Source organism: Eublepharis macularius, chromosome 1, assembly GCF_028583425.1.
Source record: "Eublepharis macularius isolate TG4126 chromosome 1, MPM_Emac_v1.0, whole genome shotgun sequence".
NCBI classification, from domain to species: Eukaryota; Metazoa; Chordata; class Lepidosauria; order Squamata; family Eublepharidae; genus Eublepharis; species Eublepharis macularius.
This window is the reverse complement of record NC_072790.1, coordinates 220,924,121-220,944,414: the sequence shown is the minus strand read 5'-3', so window position 1 is coordinate 220,944,414 and position 20,294 is coordinate 220,924,121. Positions and strand designations below refer to the sequence as shown.

Below are 20,294 nucleotides of genomic sequence, written 5' to 3'. Positions count from 1 at the left end.
GCTCAGAAAGAATTTGAAAAAGGCTACCCATAAGAAAAAAACTATGATTGGCCAAACACTTAGTGCTCCCCCTAACACTAAATCTCTCCAGTGAGAGCTGCCTTATTCACCTTGCCTCACTTCCCCCTTCCTCCTGTTGCCTGGGAAACAGTGCGGGGTGTAGGGGACAAGCTAGTGACGATTAAAATGGTGGCACTGCAATTCCTGAATAATCCCAGATAATTCTGAATAATTTTGAATAGTTTCAGATTTTCTTCAAGAATGGTAATGCTGGTATACCCAAGAATCTCCAATTTTTCTGGATTCCTGAATATACCCAATTTTCAACCTGGTTATACAGAATTGCAAACCCCTAGAACTTTGAGTCCTCATTGGGAATAAATGCACAGGTGTAAACAAAATAAATAAAAACAGTGGCAAGGTATATGATTTGTATTGTGAACGATGAGGTCCCAGTGCCTTTGTCCCCACTCAGCAGGTGCAAGATGGGGATGACTTTTTGTGTTCACAACAAATTTAATGATTACAGACTCACTCAGTAAAGTGCTTTGAACACTCAACATGCTATACAGTTGCTAAGCATTGTAATTATATGTGAACGATTGGTAGGTTTTAGGAGTGAAATGAAGGGGGCACTTTTACTCGTTTGCCTTACTTGAGATCCTGCCCCATCAACAACATTCAAGAAGTCAGTGCTAATAGCACAAATATTATGGTAGTCATTTCCTTTATCTAGAAAAGAAGACATTTAGTATAATTATTCAGGATGCAGAGTCCTATATAAAAGTAAGTATATTGTGGCAAAGGAGAGAGAATAAAGACTGCATAGAATAAAACAAGATAAGTAAGATGTCACTGCGTTCCACTAGTAGAATTCATCAGTTAAAACCAGGCTGTTGCTGCTCCTCTTGTGAAATGCTCTGTCTAAAGAAAAGCTATGATCCTTTTGGCATCTGCTTATCTTTATCACAGAGGTAATAACTGCATTTGGGGATGGAGTGAAACCAGTAAAAGGGAGTGATTTAGTTTTAAAAAATATACCCAGGCAGCCAATGATATGCAAGATGTTGACAGTACTTAGGTTCTTCTTTCAGTTTGTGAGGGATATTAAAGAAAACTAAAATCTTCTCCACCAATTCCCACTTGGCCACTGTGAGGGAACAAGCTGCTGTATGTATTCTCTGTATTCTAAGAGAATATATTTGACCCTTTAATATTGATTTACTGTGCAGTTTTGAATTTATTGTCCTGTGTAAGCGGTCCTAAGTTTTGGAAAGGTGGGATAAAAAAAGACCTTGTAATGAGTAATTTTGAGATGAAGAACAGCTGGCTGGCTGGAAAATGATTAAGTGCCTCTTCCCGCTCATCCAACTCATTGGAGATTCCAGCCTCTCTTGTCTGATTTATTTTTATTTAAAATGGGAGATGTAGCACAGAAATCACGTAATTTTTAGTTTGAAGAGGGTGTGAGAAGAGCCCTCAGAGCTTGACATCTGGCTGAATCGGCAAGTCCAATGTCTTTTCGTTTTGCTGCCTTTCTGATCTTTATCCATACATGGTCCACCTTCAGCAATACATGCTTCTCCCACTTTTCTCAAACAGAGTATTAATAGCCATTGCTTGAAGTAAAAAGTTGTTCTTTTTATTGCATCTGCAGCAATTTTGATATGTTCCTCAAGTTAGCTTCAGTTTCCTTTTCCTCTCTCCCTTCTCCCTCTTCTTGCTACTTTTGCCTCTAGATCCTGCAATATTTAACTCTCTGTTTAGTATTTTTAGAAAGAAGTGAGGGGCTCTTTATATAGTAGGGAAGGGTTATATTTATGATTTCTGTCAGCATAAATGGGGATTTCAAGGTTTCTGTCAGCATAAATGGGGATTTCTTGGAACAAATGTATGATTGCCAATCTCCTGGTGGGTTCTTGAGTTCTGCTGGAATTATAATTGATCTCCAGACTTACAGAGGTCAGTTCTCTTTGAGAAAATAGGTTCAGAGGGTGGACTCTGCTGAGCTCTGTACCCTTCTCAGACTATAGTCCCAGATCCCCTGGAATTTCCCAGCCTGGCAACCATAGAGAATATATTTCTTTCCTCCTATCTAATAATGGCACATGCTATTTAATTTCTATAAGCAACTTAAGTTGTTGAAAGCTTTCTTTCTGCGTGTGTGAACAGGGAGCACACGTTACACCTGAAGCTGCCTTATACTGAACCACATCCTCGGTCCATCAAAGTCAGCATTGTCTACTCAGACAAGCAGCAGCTCTTTAGGATCTCAAGTAGAGATCTTTTACATCACCTACAGCCTGGTTCTTTTAACCGGAGATGCTCTTCCACTGAGCAAAATTGGCTCTCCCGCAGTAAATTTTTAAAAAGTTTTTAGACCCAAACAAGGAAAGGTCATGAATCATGGCAATTGCTTACAGTATTCAAGGGGAAAACCTTGGCGAATCTACAAATAGTTGTAGTTGCCTACTCATTGAAGGTAAGACAAGGGGATATGCCAAAGATTTATTAAAAAAAATCTTAAAAGTGGTAGAGGTAAGAGTGTTTAGGAGATTATTCTTACTCGTTATTGCTAAATTCAAAAAGTTGTTATCTTCTGCTGAAATTGATAGGCAGGAAGCTGGAGGCCGAAGGAAGTACTTCTTGCTACAATAAATAATTAACCTATGGACGTCTGTTACCATGAGCTGTTGTGATGGCAACTACTATAAATGGCTATAAAATGGGATTATACAGACCTGTTGGTAGCTACTTGCCATGATAGACTTATAATAAGTAGCCCTCAGCACATGGTACTCTGAGGTCTTTTAATAATTATAATCCTGCCTTTCCATTTCAAAAGAGCCTAACAAATACAAATGAGAAAACTAGGCCAATGGAAGGGGCTTCCTCTCTTATCTTCGTTTACTCAGAATAGCTGGGCGTTGATGTATTTGGAAAGGGAAGTAGTCAGATGTGAGTAAACTAGGCAGGGTTCTGTTTTCCACTCCTCCTAAAGCAGATGGATGTAGTCATTGTCCCAGGATGCTTAACTGGATGGACCAACTGTTTCTCTCCCCAAGTAAAACTATTCTTATGGTAGAATTAGACATTGTACACGATACGGGCTGTTCTGAAAATGACATCCTCAAGTATTAAATTCTCCCCTATAGTCTGTGGAATGATGTTACCATGTTATACATCACCCAACCCCCAGTGGTGTGCTTACCCCTTCCTGCTCCACATCATGATAGAAGATAAGTGATCTTACATGTTTCAGGGAAGCAGGAGAGGACTCAGCCCAGATGGGTGCCACCCATAGGTCGGAGGAACTTTTTCCACTCTAAAGAGACGTCCCCTGACTTACGTGGGTCTTTTGTTAGAGGAAGGGACACTTAAGATTTCATGGATTGGTAGGATACAGGCTATTCTGCATCTGACGAAGAGAGCTGTTGCTCTTGAAAGCTCATGCTACAATAAAGTTGGTTAGTCTTAAAGGTGCTACTGGACTCTTTATTATTTTGCTACTACAGACTAACACAGCCAATTCCTCTGAATCTATAAATAAATCATCATCATCATCATCATCATCATCATCATCATCATCATCATCATCATCATCATCATCATCTGGGGCCAGCTGAATCCCTGCACTAAGAATCTTGAAAATAACATGACCAGTCCAATTTATAACCAGAAATTTGTTTTTAAAGCAGGACTAATGTCAGCCAATCATGCAGGAAGCAGAAGTGAAAGTCATCTGGCAGAACTGGGGCTGATTGGTTGGTTGCTAGATGTGTTACTGAGGAAAATTCACTGCCAGTGTCAGGGTTTCTGGCGCCTGCAGCCACCCTCCTGTGCGTGCACCCCCGGACTACGTGATGACATCATCACGTGATGATGTCATCATGCTGCAGAGCCGGGCCCATTGGCCGGCAGGTAGCTGGGGCGGCGCAAGGAGGCTGCCTGCACTCCTCACGCCACCCCCGCCTCCTGCTGTGCCTGGCCCACGACTGCTGTGCCCGGCCGGGGGCGTGTGGCGGCGGTGGTGCGGGACTGGCCGGCTGCAGCAGCAGCTGCGGGCCAGGCACGCCAGCTCTGTAGTGCTCACCTCCACCCCCGCGCCCCCTCCAGCCCCGCGGCACCTACCTCACCGCCTCAATGGTGGCGTCAGCCCTGGGAAAATTATGACATTTCGCATGGTGTTAGAATGTGAATATAGGACTGGAAAGGCCTGTGTTCAAATGGCTTCTTAATCATGAAGCTCAAATGGTGACATTGAGCCAGTCATGTTTTCTCAGTTTAACATAACAACAACAATCATGTGCTTACTACCATTCTTCTGGACAGATTAGGGCCACACAGAGCAGATAACAAAATCAGTGTTATTATTATCCCCACAGTACACCTGGGGAGCTGGAGCTGAGAGACAAATTACAAGAGGAGGAGCACGTGAAGGGAGTCACAATGTTAGCTGGGAAGCTGAGTTTTAAAAGATTGGAAGGCTTTGTCAATTTCCCCTCTCTACAGAGCCAGGTTGATCTCTGCTCAGAAGGTTTGTTTATTTCCACCTCTTAGAAGGAGAGGTGAAACTGACAGAGCCTTGCAGAGGCAAAGAGGAAATTAACAAACCCTCTGAGCAGCTATCTCCCTGGCTCTGTAGAGAGGGGAAATTTAAAAAGCTTTCTGATCTCTTTTAAAACTCAGCTTCCTGGCTAACAGTGTGACTCCCTTCATGTGCTCCTCCGGGTATAATTCGTCTCTTGTAGCTTAGCTCTGAGAGGAGTGGCTTACCCAAGGCCATCTGCAGAGTTCATGACAGTAGTGAGAGTCAAACCAGCAGAGTGCTGGCTTGAAGCCCAGCCATTATGCTGGCTTGAAGCCCACTATGCTACTGCACAGGATTGTTGTGAGGATAAAAAAAGGGAGAGAACCATGTGTGCTGCCCTGGATTAATTGGAGGAAGTACAGTATAAATGAAAATCTACAAGAAGGTTTTTGGGGAATTCAGATATGAGAAGTAGCTCTAACTGGAACAATAAGGAAACAGGCAGCCGAACAGAAAGCGAAACGAACAGTATTTAGAGGAACAGGCAGGGTGGTAGAGTAACACAAGCAAGATCAAAGTCTGCCTGTTTCCCATGCAAAAGGTAAATAATAGGACATGTGGATATATGGGAAGGTGGCCAGCAATGCCACTTTGCCTGCATGAGTGCCTGCAAGAGTTGTATGATGACGTTGTACCAGTGTCTTGCTGTTGTTATTCTAGTTTATCATGTGGACAGGCAAGGAATTTGAGTCGGGTGTGTGCATGTGTGTCTATGTATATATCATCATTATATCTAATTCTGAATTGGGTCCAAGAGTGTGGATCATACTATCCATACAATGGTGCCAGGGACAGTTGGGGGCAGGGATTTTTCTACAAACCTGAGGAAAGCCTCAGGTTAGCAGAAAAATCTGAAATCTAAACAAAAGGGGGGAGGGGCTAATATATAGAAGCAACTGTAGCTTTAAGAGATGAATGACCACTGAGATCTTGTGAGACTGCATTCTGAGATCTCAGTTGCCATTTGGGGGGTTGCTAAGCAACCACAATAGTATTGCCAAGCCTTGGTTCCTGTCAGTCAAAGGAGGGGGAGGGAAGCTAAAAAGGTAAAAGATGAGAGGAGGAAAGGAATCAGGCAAAGAGGTGAAAAGAAGTAGAAGCTGAAGGGAGAGAACAGAAGAATGTTGCTGGGTGGGAGAGGAGAGAGGCTACCAGGGGGAGGCAAGAAGGGAAACCTGAAGACTGGAGTGCAGATAAGGCAGATTGGTGTGTGGAAAAGAGAGAAGCAAGCAGGGACAGGGGGAGAGTTGTGGGGGCAATGGGAGGGAACGAAGAAATAGCGTGTCGATAACTAAAGCGTTTAAACGAAGCCAGTGTCAGTGGTATGCTGATGCAGTTTCTAATGCTGCTGCTTTAGTTACGCTGACCCAACAGCCCTCAGTTCTCAGAGGGCTTGTGTATGGGCTACCTGCAGGTAAGCCCCATGCACTGAAGCAGCATGGAAACTGCCATGCGGGCATTCTCCAAATGAATAAACAATGTGAGTGGTCTGTGTGTGTGTGTGTGTGTGTGTGTGTGTGTGTGTGTGTATAAAACATAACTTGATCCTTGTGTTATCCTTTAAACAAAATACCTTCTTTTAAGGAAGTCTGAAACCCTGCATAAGCATTAAATGGGTTTGAGTTGCTTGCTCTCTTAGCTTCTGTGTGCGACCATATCAGCATTGGGGCTGTGGAGTGCATTGATCAGATGGTTTCTTATGGCATTGCGCTTCCAAGTGTTGTTTTCTGAGAGCTGTATTTGCCGAGTTCCCTTGTGCTTGGCCAGAGTCTGCCAGGTGGCACCAGGGATCCCAGGAGTGTTGCTGTGTTTGAGTGGCTCTGGCGGCATGTGTTTAGTTTAATTATCCAGTCAGCTGGTGTGGGAATCAAGCAGGAGCTCAGTTCTGGTGCTGAATACTTCGCCTGTCACAGCAGCGGCAGCGTGCAGTAAAGAGTACACACGCCAAATGGATTGCAAACAACCTGGAGCACATGGAGCAGAAAGTGGGCGAGAGAGCCTTGCAGTGGCAGAATGTTAGTCATCAGGTTGCCGCGGCACAATCCAGGAGCCTGCTTGTTTAGCCGGAAATCGCCTAGGTAAGAGAGTGTGCCCCATTATTATTTTTTTGCTGCTTTTAGCCACGAGTGCTGTTTTCGAGTCGGTGTGGCATTGAACCTTTTAGAAAATGCTTTTGCTCCCTCCTGCTTTTCTCTGCGTTTTGCAGCTTCAAGTATTGGTGTCCTTCACCAAAGACCTCTGCTGTTTCTATGCACTCCACATGTGCTGAAGAATGGAGACAGAGGAGAGGACCCTTTGGTGCCTGTTATCTCTGTTTATGTAAGGGTGCAAAGAAAAACCAGTGTCCAGCTGCATGAGTTCATTTAGATGTTTCAAGCCAAGAGGCTGGCTTGCTTAGCTTCAGGGTTTGAGCTTGAATATTCGTGGGTAGATTGAACTTTTTTGGTGGCTTGTTCTCTTCTTCCCTCCGCCTCCCCCCTACCTCCCCTCCCCTCCCCTCCCCTCCCCTTTGTATTCAGTAGCTCAGGGTAGCATGTGGATAATGCAGTAAGTGAAAAATTATATGTTCTAGCTGTGACCTTGAAAACCAGTGTGCAAGTGTTTAAATTGGTCGTATTTGGCAAGGATCCTCTCAGTGGCACAAAGAAATAGACTTAAAAGCCTTTGGTAGTGCAGGGAATGTTCTTAAAAGAACAGAAAGTAAGAAGAAAAAATCTCTTGCTTAGTATAAACAAAATGCTGATTGCTTGACGGTCGGTAATCATTGACAAGTTGTAAAACAGCAGAAAAAGTTAATTATTTCAGGTTGTTTTCACGTAATAAGACATCGCCCAGTGCAAAGGAAGTCTTCCTTGTGGTGGAAATTGATTTGCTGCTGTTGTATCAGCAAGTTCTGAATGTTGTTGAGTGGGAATGGTGAAGTTGTTACCCTGACATGAAGCTGCAGAAATCTTACAGGCATGATTTGAAAGCACAGCAGACAAAACCTGAGGACAGTGTTTACAGCTACTTCAGTGGGTTTGAACAGCATAATGAGTTTGTTAGCAGTACCGTGTCTTGTGGCTCAGGATGGCATGGCCTGGCTTAGAGGCAGTGGGACAACTCTGTCTGTTAAGACCAATACATGCCGCTTGCATTAAGCTAACGTGTCCCTGACAGAGTTCCACGTGCTGGGAAAACTGAATTGGCACAACTAGCTGTGCGCAACAGTTGCTACACAGCACGCAGGGAAGTGCTGGACTGAATATACCTGCATTGTGGCAATGACTCATTTCAAACTTGGAACTCTGGGCATCTGCAGTCCGATACGATGCTTTACTGAGTGCATGCCATATCATCGTATAATGGTTTAAACTTGGACACAGTGACCGTGTGGTTCTTTCTTAGGCTTGAGTCATGACAATACACAGTACATATTTTAAGAGATCGCTAGTTTCTAGAGTGTCCAGATCAGCATACTGCTGATAAATTTTCAAGGAGGAGGTGCAGTCTCCAAAGTAATCTTTTGTTTCTATGCAACCCTACACTTCCATCTTTTTTTTTTTGCTTAAAAACTTGAACCACGCTAAAGAGGCACAGATCTTCCAGTAATTGAACTTGGCATAAATAACACAGAATCTTTCTTCTTGGCTGTTGTCTTCTTGGTACTGCTTCACTGGTGGAGCTCTTTGTTTTGTTTTTTAAAATAGTGAATTTCTGTCGATGTATTTTTGGCAACTTATTTGTTTCTTTCACTTTCTTCTAGAAGAAGTTAAGTCCAGTACATAAGGTTCTCCCCTCACCGCCTTCTAAGTTTTATTGTGACATGTATGTCTATATGAGTCTTACTAATTCAAGGGCGGGATTCAAAAAAGCCCGTGATTCTGAGATGGTGAAGCTTATACGAGTGGGAAACACGCACAGGTCAGCAAGAGGACTTGGGAAGGGGCGGGATCTGAAATGACCTTGAAGCTGCCCTTAGACTAATCAGATGATTGGTCAGTCTAGCCCACCTGGTCTATTCCGACTGACAGCAGTGTCTTTTTTTAAACTGGAGATGCTGATGACTGAACCTGACCAAATTCTTCACAGTACCATGTATTCTACTGTTGAAGTATGTCCGCCACCAGAATACTGAATACGTGAGGTTGCTACGTACTGCATTGGTTATTGATGACACACCCCAATCCTATCACCTCTTTCCTTGTGATTGTTTGGCAAGGCCCTGTTCTGTGTTCCTGCATTTATAGAGGAGAGAAGATTTTTAAGGTCTAGAACAGAGCTTTCTGTTTTTGTTGTCTGGGAAGATATGCCTGTCGCTTCTTTCATTTTGCTGCCTAAACAAAACGTTGTTATGTAAGAAGACATTTACAGATCTATCATGAGTGGGGAGTTGTCCATTTTATGTAGGTTTTTCTGCTGTGCTTTTAATGTTCTTTGTTTGTTTTTAAGGAACTATCACTTTGCCTTGTATGTTTGTGAATTATGCTTGCCTCTGGTATCTTTTACAGAGGGGAAGCAAATTTTACAAAAAGAATAACCAAAGTTGGAAGGGAGATAAAATATTTTTCAGAATCTATGGGATGGACTGGGAAAATGACCATCAATATGCATATTTCTAAAATCTATAAGCTCGATTTCTAGCATTAACTTCCCTGGGAACAAAGGGCATATGTATGCTGTCATATTAAAATGCTGTGTTTGCCTAATATTAGTCCTAGTCAAGGAACCCTGGAAACTTGTTTATGGAAGATACAAGTATTTTCAAGGAATTCTGGACTTACAGAACTGTAGTTGTCATGGTGCCTTGAGGGAAACCATAAATGCTGTACCTGTTTCAGACCAATTGAAATTGTGTGATTTTATCTCTGAGCTTAACATGTGGCTTGGAATTATTACTTAAGCAGGGAGTATATTTATATATACCTATGTATATAAATATACACAAATATCTAAATATTTAAATATTTGTGTATATTTATATATAAATACAGAACTACATCTAGATTCTTTACATTCCCAACTTCCTTTTGGTCCTCACAAAGCACAGTGCCGCAGACACTTTTTTTTTTTTAATTATACTTGGCTGTTGAAACTCCCCCAAATTGGCTTTAGGGGTGGGGATGCAACATTTTCCCAGTTGCTTTATTTAATTACCTCTGTGCTCCAAAGTAGAAATTACCTCATTTCAAGTTTTTATGGTTAGTGACTGCAGAGGTGGCTGTTTTTTTATTTTTGAAAGGCATGGAACCATTTATCTTTTGTCTGCCACCACCAACAGAACAACAGAAGGATTCAGAAATGTTGAGGCCAACTGCTAGCATACAATGGAATAAATGATAAGAGTGTTTGGAAGCCATACTTGGATATTTGAAACAGCTGTCTTTGGTTTTATACAAAGTCACTGTCGCAACAGAGGTTGATGCCCTAACCACCATCGACTAATTTTGCTGTGCAATCGTGATTTGGTATTAGCTGTGGCCTTACTTAGCAGAAGCACTTGGGCTCTCAAATTCCCAAGCCCAGCACTTCTGCCTGCAGCACCCCGCCCCCGCCCCCCCTTGCCTGGGTTGGCAACATCTCAGTCACTCAAAGCAACAAGAATAACCTCTAACTGTTCAATGTGTGGTGATGCACTGCAGGCTGGTGATGTTGTAGCTCTCAAACTGCTTGTGCTTTATTTACAAGTATTTCGAGGCTCACATTAAATTCTTTTTGCTGTTATATGCACAGCTGTTTTCCTGTCACATAACAGGAACAAGAATTGAGTGTGGAACTCCAAAGGGCTTGCATGTTGCACAGGCATAGATGGGTTTGAAATCAGGAGACAGAAAGAAAACAACACATGGGGGAGGGAGCAAAGTCAACTGATTGATGTCATGCAAGCTACAGGGCTTGCTTGAACCCAAGTCTATTTAGTCTTGCATCTAGAACCAAGCATTGTATCCCCCCACCCCACTGTACCTAGTAAAGATCATGTAAGGTCAAATATGTGGCCTGTCCAATCCAGTAGGGTGAGAGAAGCATCTGCATTTGGCTACTGAAAGTTCTAGCATTCCACAGAGGTAACAGACTGTTTTCAACTTTACAGTTCTAGGAGGGGTATTATTAGTAACTCCTGAAGCAGTAGAAATTTCTTAAGTCATCCTATTCATTTTTTAAAAAGTAGCCTCCTTAGATACCAACAGTGATGTATATCTGAAGACTTAAAAAAATTAATTGTGCATCACTTCGCCCTGCTATCATCTGCTCTTCTTTTACCCACTCATCTAGTCTGGATATATCCTATTGGAGTGTGTGTGTGTGTTATGTGCTGCCAGTTGCTTCCAACTTGTGCCCATATGAATGAAAGACCTCAAAAACGTCTTACCATTAACAGACTTGCTCAAATCTTGCAAACTGGAGGATGGGGATGAGGTGTCCCCAAAGGAAGGGGACAGTTAATCATCTGGCAAAACAAAGCTGAGCTTAATTTGTTTTCAGGACAGGTCTCAGCTATGGCATCACCATTTTTGTACTTGATCTTCAGTTCCTGTGACTGCAAAGCTAATGTCTAGTGCCTAGTATTTATTCGTTGTTAGATGAATATGTTCTCGATGGAGGTCATTGTAGTACTCTGCATATGCTGCTGTGGAGGAGATAATGTGGGACATTGTGGCTTATTCCACAGCTCTTGTGATATAAAGCTATCCGAGTCACTGAGGAAAGATTACGTTTGTATTGTCCTTGGTGAGGGCTATGTACGATCCTCTTAGCTGCTCAGCAATTTGATCACTTGGTTGATTATTGGTGTCTTGTAAAATGTTCTGGCCACTGTGTGAGTCTGCAGGAGAGAGAAAAAGAGAGTGCAGGAGAAAGCAGTGGCATCTTTTTCTGGAAAAAGAACATTGGCTTGTGCTGGTTGAAGAGGGTGAGATTTGATGCACAAAGAACTTTAGAGCAAGTTCCTTGGACCATCTAGATTGAGAATGTGTATTGCTGCCAATACAGCTGCTTTCTGGTTTCTTGGGGGCGATCCTTTTAATATATTGTGACAAATGAATGAACTGGTGTTACTTAGTGAATTATTAACATTTTATTGTTTCATCAGGGAAGGCCAAAACCCACTTGTGGCTCATGATGAGGAATGTACAGTTTTTCTACAATGGGCTAAGAAAGCGGTGAGGCGGCTAGCGCAGTCTCATGGCTCCATCTTTGGTCAGTTGTTGGGCTTGTTTACAGCATTTTGATGCTGCAACTCAACAGCCAGAACATGAGAAGGTAACTTTTCTCCCAAGACATCCCCTGAACGCATGTAGGAAACTCACCTGTTCAGACAACTGTTCAGCAACTGTTCATGTTGATCAAATAAATTTGTAGCTGTCTGAACAAGCACCTAACACTTAAGTGTAGTTTAACCAAATGCTCATTTTGCCCTGTGTTGCCTTGGCAAGCCACTTGTTATGGCAAATATTAGTCCATCCCTTATTAGCCTGTAATCTGCAGAGGTTGCTGCGTGCAGTCCCTCATGAGCCTATTGAATGACCCTTTAACAACAAGCAGGCCAAAGAATTCTCTCTTGGAAGTGCTCTCAAGTTTAGTTGCTGGAAGCTTGAATTAATGCTTGTTTGTCTTGACCTATCCCTTTTCTTGCACTATTCGGATGGCTTCCTAAATAGGGTCACTGTGTGTCCTCCTAGTTTCTCAGATTGTTGAATGCTTCTTCATATTCTATACTGTGTGTTCTGTATTTAATCTGTTCAGCTTCCCTCATACTTCCAGCAGTATCAATAGTACATAGAGTTTGTCCAGAGGGCTGTAGATGATGCAATACTGGGTTTCCTTTCTACCTCTTTGAACAGGAGTTCCTTTCCAGCATTATTATGATCCCAGGAGTCAGATATCCAAAGAGTTTCCCAGCTTCTGTTAGCATTTATGTTGGTCACATGTCCTGTAGCTTGTCATGGGAATAATGTTTGCCTGGTAGGCTGGCTCCCCTAAGTGCAATAGTAGCCTTAATCTGTCTTTTACAGAACTGTGAAAGGTAAAGCAGGTTGCTTGCTGTGCTGCTTGTTTGTAATGATCCAACACTATTTACTAGGTGCAGCCTTCCTATCTCCCATAAGTACTCTTCAGTGACCCAAGGGTTTCATTACCAGGTAGTGCTTGGCGTCACTCTGTCCCACTGGATCTCACTTCCTTGGAGCTATGTAAAACCTGTCTGTTTATTTCAGTTGTGTTCTACTTTGAGTCCCCCTCCTTCCTTTTTTGATATCCATAGAAAGTCTGCAGCATTTTTCTGACCAAATTCTGTGTATTTGTCTCCCTGCTAAAAAAAAACAGTTGTAGCAAATAGATAGAACTTTTAACAGGAGAGCCTCCTCTCATATTGTCTAGCCCTCCACTTATTACTTATAAATGCAAGTTTACAAAGACATAACATTAGCAAGAATCCAATAGAGAGTTGAAGAAATGCTGAAACAGAACATAAGCAATTCTAGGGCTGACGTAGGAGCACATATTTAAAGCAACAGATAATACATAAGGCAAAATAGTGGTGAAGTCTGTGGTCCCTTATTAGTGAAGCATCTGAGACCCCACTCTACAATACAAAAGCCTTTTTTGAATAATTTGGTTTTGCATTGTTTGTGGAAAGCTAGGAGAATGGGGGTTATCCTGACCTCCTCAAGCTGGCGGTTCCACAGGGTAGGGGCACCACAGAGAAAGCCCGTGTATGGGTTGCTGTCAGTTTCGCCCATGTGCAGGGTGGCACCTGCAGGAGACCCTGTTCAGATGAGCGAAGTTGCCTGGAGGAAAGGAAGTTGGTCATGAATGCAAGATGACCCCCCCCCCCACACACACACACAAATATTGTTGGACATAACTGTAGCTTTTATACAAATGTAAGATGACCCCCTCTGTTTTATCCCCTCTGTGTTGCTGTTTTTTAATGGCCTATCTGGAATTGGATGGGAGACCTCCAGCAAAGACCAGGGTTACAGAGGCAGGCAATGGAAAACCACCTCTGTTAGTCTCTTGCCATGAAAACCCCACCAGGAGTCGCCATAAGTCAGCCATGACTTGAAGGCACCCTACACCATCTGGAAATAAACCTAGTTTTGCATTTGAGTAAATACAGTAATGTTCAACTCAAACCAATTCAGTGCATCATTAACGACCTGCAGGCTCAGGGATCTTTGTTCTTTCTTTTATTTCACCAAGTGAGCTTTGGCTCTTGCAGGAATACTGGTCCTGACCTTGCAGAGCAGGAATCGGTTCCTAGCTAATCAAGTCCATTGGATAGCCTTGAACAAGTTGCTGCCTCTCAACCTCGATTCCTTACCTGTGGAATGGAATAACAGTGACCTGTTGTGAAGATGCAAAAGGAGACCCACTCTCTAAAAATACAAAGGCAGCCTGTTTTAAATCCTAGTTCAGTCATGGGATTCTCTAGAATGTTGTATGCTGGATTACCATCTCACAATGTTAATTTTCCAACTGGAAAAATAGGAATATTATTTTTTCAAAATCAGAGCAGCGTACAATAGAAAGAATAAACAAGGATAATTGTTTTTTCTGGTTTATGTAGGGCACCTCCAGTTCTGATACCTGAGTAGGAACACAGTTTGATAGAACACCTGAGTAAGGGAACTGGAATCCCCGATGGGAATGCCTTTTTGCAGAACAAGATGCAATTTTGGACTGCTGTATTATGACTTGCTAGTGCTGCCTGGATTGTTCCCCTTAGAACTCCAAAGGTTTTGAAGTTCCCTTAGAACTCGAAAATCTTCAGCATTTTAGGACACACTTGTACTTTTGTAGCCCCCTTTCCGATTTCTGTTAAGCTTGCTGTTATGTGTTGTATCTCCCGTGCACATATGAAGCTGCATCCATCTAATGCAGAGCTATCTATTTTAGCTAACACTGATGGCCGTCATGTCAGATGTAGTTGTCTTTCCCAGCTCTGTTCCTGCAGCCCTTTTAAACTGGGGATGCTGCAGTTTGAACCTTAGACTTCTTGTATGCAGCAGGATTTGAGTGCAGGGGCACCTGAGAGACCAAAAATATTATCAGTGTGTCAGCTTTCGAGAGCTCCCTTCTTATAGGCAGTGCACATGCTGTACCTCTTAGCTTTGCTTCTTAAACTCTGCTCTAGATGAACATTAAAACACTACTGGCCGAGGCCAGGGGGGCTTGTGGTAGCATTGAATCTCTGAAAATACCCCACACAAACAAATGACTAGTCATATTACTTAGTTTGATCAGAAGTTTCCCTGGGACATATATTCGTACAGTCAATCAACCCCATTAAATGAGCATCTGCAGACTGTGATATGGCTTGAAGACATCAAAGTTGCATGCAGTTTCTCCTTCCCATGCTCCGTGTTGATAGTGAACACTAAGAAAACATGTAATTTGTACTATCCTGGTACACATGCATTTCAAACAGTTACATTCCAGTGCATCTACATGGCCTGGGGAACTGTACCTGGCCATGGTTGCAGTTAAGGGGCTGGAGAAGAGGGCTGCACCAAGTACAGATCAAAACACAAACAAATCCCCCCCCCCCGCCAATGGTGCAGTGGAAAAAGAGTCAGAGACTCTCAGAGAAACTATTGCTGTGGAAAGCACCTGAATCTGATATTATTGTACAGACACACACACCCTATTACCCAGGAAGCATCAGTGAAATGTGCAGGGGCAGTATATTGGACTAAAACTACTTGTTCCACTGCACCACTGTTTCTTGTTTGTTTGTTTGTTTCTTGCTCTGCAGTTAGGGGGACTAGGTGTCCCGCTGTAGTAGGATACTTCCTGCCTCTGGTCCTCCGCTGCTTTCTGGTACAGCAGTGCACGAAATAGAGTTTGAGGGGCATTGCTACAGCATCCCAGTGATTCCCTGTTACGCAAATTAAAATGATGCTGCATGATACTTAGCCCATGCCCCAGAAGCTCTTGCAGCTCTTGTATGTGCAGTGAAACACAAGTTTGTAAGTGCTGTGTGGTGCATGCAATTGAACATGATGTACCTTTTAGTCTATAACCTGTGATTCAGGCTTGAGTAACACATTGCTGTATACTCAGGGATGGAGTTTGGCTTCAGACTTCAGGTTGTCTCTTTCTAGATCCAGCATTTCTTCTTTTCGAATGCTGTTGGTGAGCTGTTCACAACTCACAATTTTTGACATGTGTTGCCTTAGGCACTGCAGTTAGCCAGGTAACTCTGATATGCTTCTGCTCCTTTACAGAGGGAAAGAAAGGGAACACTTGAGAAAACAGGAATTTTTCCAAATAAAATCCACGTGAATTTATTTAATTGATTGTAATTTTGATGACTATATTGGCCCAAAATCTGTGGATATAGAAGAGGTAAACATGAAAGGTGCAACCCAGCACAAGAAGGCATATATAAATCATATTTATTTCACAAAATATGATATTCCTATTAGCCAAGGGAGAGATGTTGGAGGCTTGTTCCTTTCTAGTATTTTGCCAAGTGCTGGAGACAATTCTTATTAGGAAGACATTTTGCTATTTAATGGGTGTCTTTGCTAAGATTGGAAACAGATCTCTAATTTATTTACTTTTTTGGTTACAGTAACTGTTGGTTGACATAATTGTTGAATATTCTTTGGTTATTTCCTGGCAGTTCTTGATTGCTGCCACAGTGGAATGTGATGATCCTTAAGGGTGGGATATAAATGTCTTGAATAAAATGCCCTGCAGTATTACAGTTAGTTGTTATAATTCTACACATTTGTTTGTGTTTTAAAGGAGATGGAATAGTGACTGTTAAGTATACTAATTTGCATGAATTGTTAATGAGCACAAATTGCTGTTGTGTTGTAATATTTAAAGTAACGAATATATTATCAATAGCTGTTGTATTCCTCAAATGTTCACCTGCCTGTCCAGCGCTTTGACTCATGTAGACATGGACTTCACTCACTGGTGTTTTGTCCCAGAGTCAGCATTCAAATGCCTAGTTCTGTCCCTGGAACACGGGAAGAAGTAATGGAAAGTTTCTCTGAGCATGTATGGAATACTGAGGAACAATAGCTAAAGGCTATGAGCTCAAAGGGTGTAGCATCCAGGTCACAAGCTTTAGTGTCTGTGTCTTTAGAAACTAATACTTAACAGAAAGTGTTCCCCCTCCCGCCTTTGGGACAGATTTAATCTTTTGTACCAGTAACTAAGGAGCCTGAGCAAATGGCAGACAAACCTGCTCAGCTTCATTCTGACTCCATTTACACATACTTTTTTGCCTTGCTGAATTCTTAGATTTATTGCTGATCAACAAGTTTCCATGAGAACTGTTCTTTCTCTCTTCCACTATGTTTTTAAAAATACATATCTTTATCTATATAAGAACGAGAATAATTGCAGCAAGTTTAAGAACCATCAGTTCTACCTCCTGAGACTTTCATAGGATATGTAGCTATAGAACTTAAGCAAGCTCTTTCTTGAAGCAGTTGAGTACAGATAATTCTCTTTTCCACCCACCTGAGCTGTCACAGTGGTTGAATGATGGTCTATCACAACACAGCTCAGATTTAAAATAATAGGATTCAAGTCACCAGAAATGGGCTCTGCACAGAACTTCATAGCTAGTGCTTGAATCATCATGACATCTAACCGCACTAGAGGATACCTGGATGCTGGTTTGTTTGATGTCCAACTGGTAGGGGTAGAATGTTTGAAGCAAAGCAAAATATATTCATTTGGTCCCAGTCCTATGGCTTACAATGTGCAGATACATACATATGTATACATATTTTAATTTTAAAAAATTAAAAGCCAGAATGTTGTAAGCAGCAGCTGTGGAGGAGCTTGCATACAGTCTTAATTGTCTGCTCCAGACACTCTTTCCATAATATTCCTGTTTGCATTTGCACTGTTCTCAGATCCTGCTTAATGGCATAGATACTGAAATTGCTCAAGGCTGTGAGTTCCATATTCCTCCTTAGACCAACAATCCTGAAACTTTAATAGAAATCTGTCAGACAGGGCAGATTTTTTTAAGAAATAGCAAGGATGAAAAATTACCAGTATTAGATTTAAAATCATAACAAATGCTTCTGTTTTGAGTTAGCTTATTGCACATTAGCTTCTTGGTTTTAGCTAAAAGTGTTAAAGCAGGGACAGGTGTGTTGCATTTTGAGAGATCAAAGCTGGTTCTGTGCCTATCATGTTAGTTAAAACTAGCTTTGCAACCTGTCTTATAATTCAATTGTGTCAGTACTCAGGTTTGCCCTTCCCATATGCATGAAGGAAGGGGACTGTGCAACTTGAAATTTCTCTACTACAGACACATCTGTTTATTTCTCATATATAATTTTGTATTTGTTTCTCTTCAGTCTTACAAAAAAGTTTATTCCATGTTGTTGGGGCTGCAGGGTGGGTGGGAGGAGAATGGTGTGTTCCTATAATTGATTCTGTCCCATATCTGTATCATCTTTCAAGCAGCTGCTGCTTCTCTTAGTGGAATCCCCCCCTTCCTTCATGGTAACATAGCTAACAGCTCCGTGTTTACCTTCCTCTGCACACCTGCTTGTTTCCTTTGCAGAGCTGACATCTAACTTCTGATGCATTGATATATCCAGCCCTGGGCAGGCTAGAAGGAAGCAAAAAGCAACACTTACCTACACATTTGCCAGAAAAATTGTTTTAGAAGGTAGGGGGTGGGGGGAGCCAGTACTATTTAGTCCCCAAAAACTCCTATCAGAATTTAAAAAGTACTGTGATTATGCAACACTATATCTGTAAAATAGTCCCAAGGGAAAATGTTGGCATTTGCCAGTGGTTGCCATGGTTATATCCAATTCTCAACCAAGGAGGAACAAGTGGGAATAAAGTTATCCCTCTTTTGCATACAGTGGAGTATCGCTTCTTCATGAAGCCTGGAGGACACAAAAACAGTTGGATAATCAAAAGTCCTGGTAATCAAGAGTTGGAATAGGGGTGTGGTGCTAATAATAATGGACTGAAGTAACAGTGTGATGGAAAGATCTGTTTGTGGTCCTCAAAGGACTGGTTCCCAGGGCTGGATATATTTTGCTGTCTCGAGCAAGTACAGTGCAGTGCCCCCTCCAATCCTTTAACATGTTTAAAATGATCCTTTGGAGCCTCCCAAGATATCCTGTGGCCCACCAATTACAAGTTCTGCTATTTCACCTAAAATGTTGCTGCCCAAAGCAGCCGCTTGAATTGTTCAAGTAGTTGGGCCAGCCTTGCAGGGCCCAAAATCTTTAGCAGGAAAAACAGTGTTGTAGACTGTACGTTGTTATCAGAGCTGTGTTAGTCATGTTTCCTGCATTTATTTCCAAGCTTAATACTCTGTCTGTTTGGGCTGAGGGTTGAAATTGCTTTTGACTTACCTTGTCAGGGTCAGTGTAAGTGGGGTAACTGCAGGAATAGTAGCCATGTTGATCTTTTCTGAATCAACACATGGTGTTAAGTTATCTACCTGACAGCAATTTTGTATAACTTAGTAAGGGCTGCATTTCTACAAGGCTTGCTATCTTGAAGGTTGCCCAACACAGGCTCTCCATTACAGGAGTTGACATGAGATCACTTGTACCCCTTCTTGAGAGCATTGATCTTTTCCTTTTTGTAACCCAAGCCTGAACAACTTGAGACTCACCAAGCCAAATGCATTCTGGACTATGGAAAAGTTCAGGAATCATCCAGAACTTAAGATTCTGGTGGTAATGAGGAATGACCTTGCAGTATTGAGAACAAGCAGACAAGTTAAATGTGTTTGAGAGCAAAAACAGGGAAATGCAGCTGAGGTTCCAGCCGTCATTGATTAATTGCTTGCATTTATTCTTCACAACTATTGAGGGGGGAAACTGCTTCAAAGAAGGACATGAGAGTAAGTCCTGATGATCTGGCCGAAACTGACTGTGGGAAAAGAATGGATGGGCAGGAAACTGATTCAGCCTCTGCCTAGCTTTCAGGTTCTCATTCTGAACTTCTAGGGATGTGGCATCTGTCATCGGATCTGAGGCTCCAGAACGAGCTTTACTAGTAAAATTTTGGTATATTTGATGGGTTTAATGCTTGAGAAATATCCGAGCTGCTGCTCAGCGGTGTTTGTGATCTAGATGACATTTGGGGGGGGCACTTTCTGTGGAAATAGACATTCAGAAAACCATGTTCTTTTATTAATCCAGGCTTAGACTTCACAGTCCCTGGCATACAGTAAAACCATGCTCTTTTTATGGTATCTCTGCCATGTTGTAATTGATTCCAGTTGAATTCATTCCCACAAATGCACAAAAATGGGGAGAATCTAGAAGTAGTGGAAAATATGAAAAGTCAAAATGGCCCTGTTTATGAGAATTCATGGCAGATATATGCAGTCTACTTCAAAGCTAGCTTAGGTCTGGTTTTGGAAGAAAAAAAGATAATAGCTGTTTTAAATAATGCTGTTTGTTAATCCTACTATATAAAAGTCAAATTGTGTTGCCGATGACTCATTTCTTATCCCCACACATGTGTAGTATGCCACACATGCATAGTGCGCGGGGATAAGAAGCGAGCAGGGGCAAAACGGTTGTCCTCCCCACTGCCTCCTTGGGGTCTCCACAGGCCTGGAAAGGCCCAGTGCAGCAGCAGGAAGGCCCAGCGCTGAGGCGCTGAGCCTTCCCACCGCCTTTGAGCTTTCGGAGGCCCAGAATGGTCTGGCATAGCAGGGAGAAGTCCTGCCACTGCAGCCCCAGGCCTTCCTGCCACTTTGGGG

At 42.3% G+C, this 20,294-nt stretch overlaps 1 protein-coding gene across 6 annotated transcripts in view; it reads left to right on the top strand.

Moving 5' to 3' along the window:
- The window catches only part of NCOA1 (nuclear receptor coactivator 1), a 364,761-nt gene that overhangs the window by 207,193 nt on the left and 137,274 nt on the right, over positions 1–20,294 (top strand). The window contains exon 1 of one of the 6 annotated variants that reach the window (XM_054988456.1): positions 6,600–6,669. The exons of the other annotated variants lie outside the window; for them this stretch is intronic. The gene's annotated coding sequence lies outside the window, so the exon portion shown is untranslated. Of the gene's footprint in view, positions 1–6,599; positions 6,670–20,294 lie in introns of those variants that run through there. 6 annotated transcript variants of the gene reach the window in all.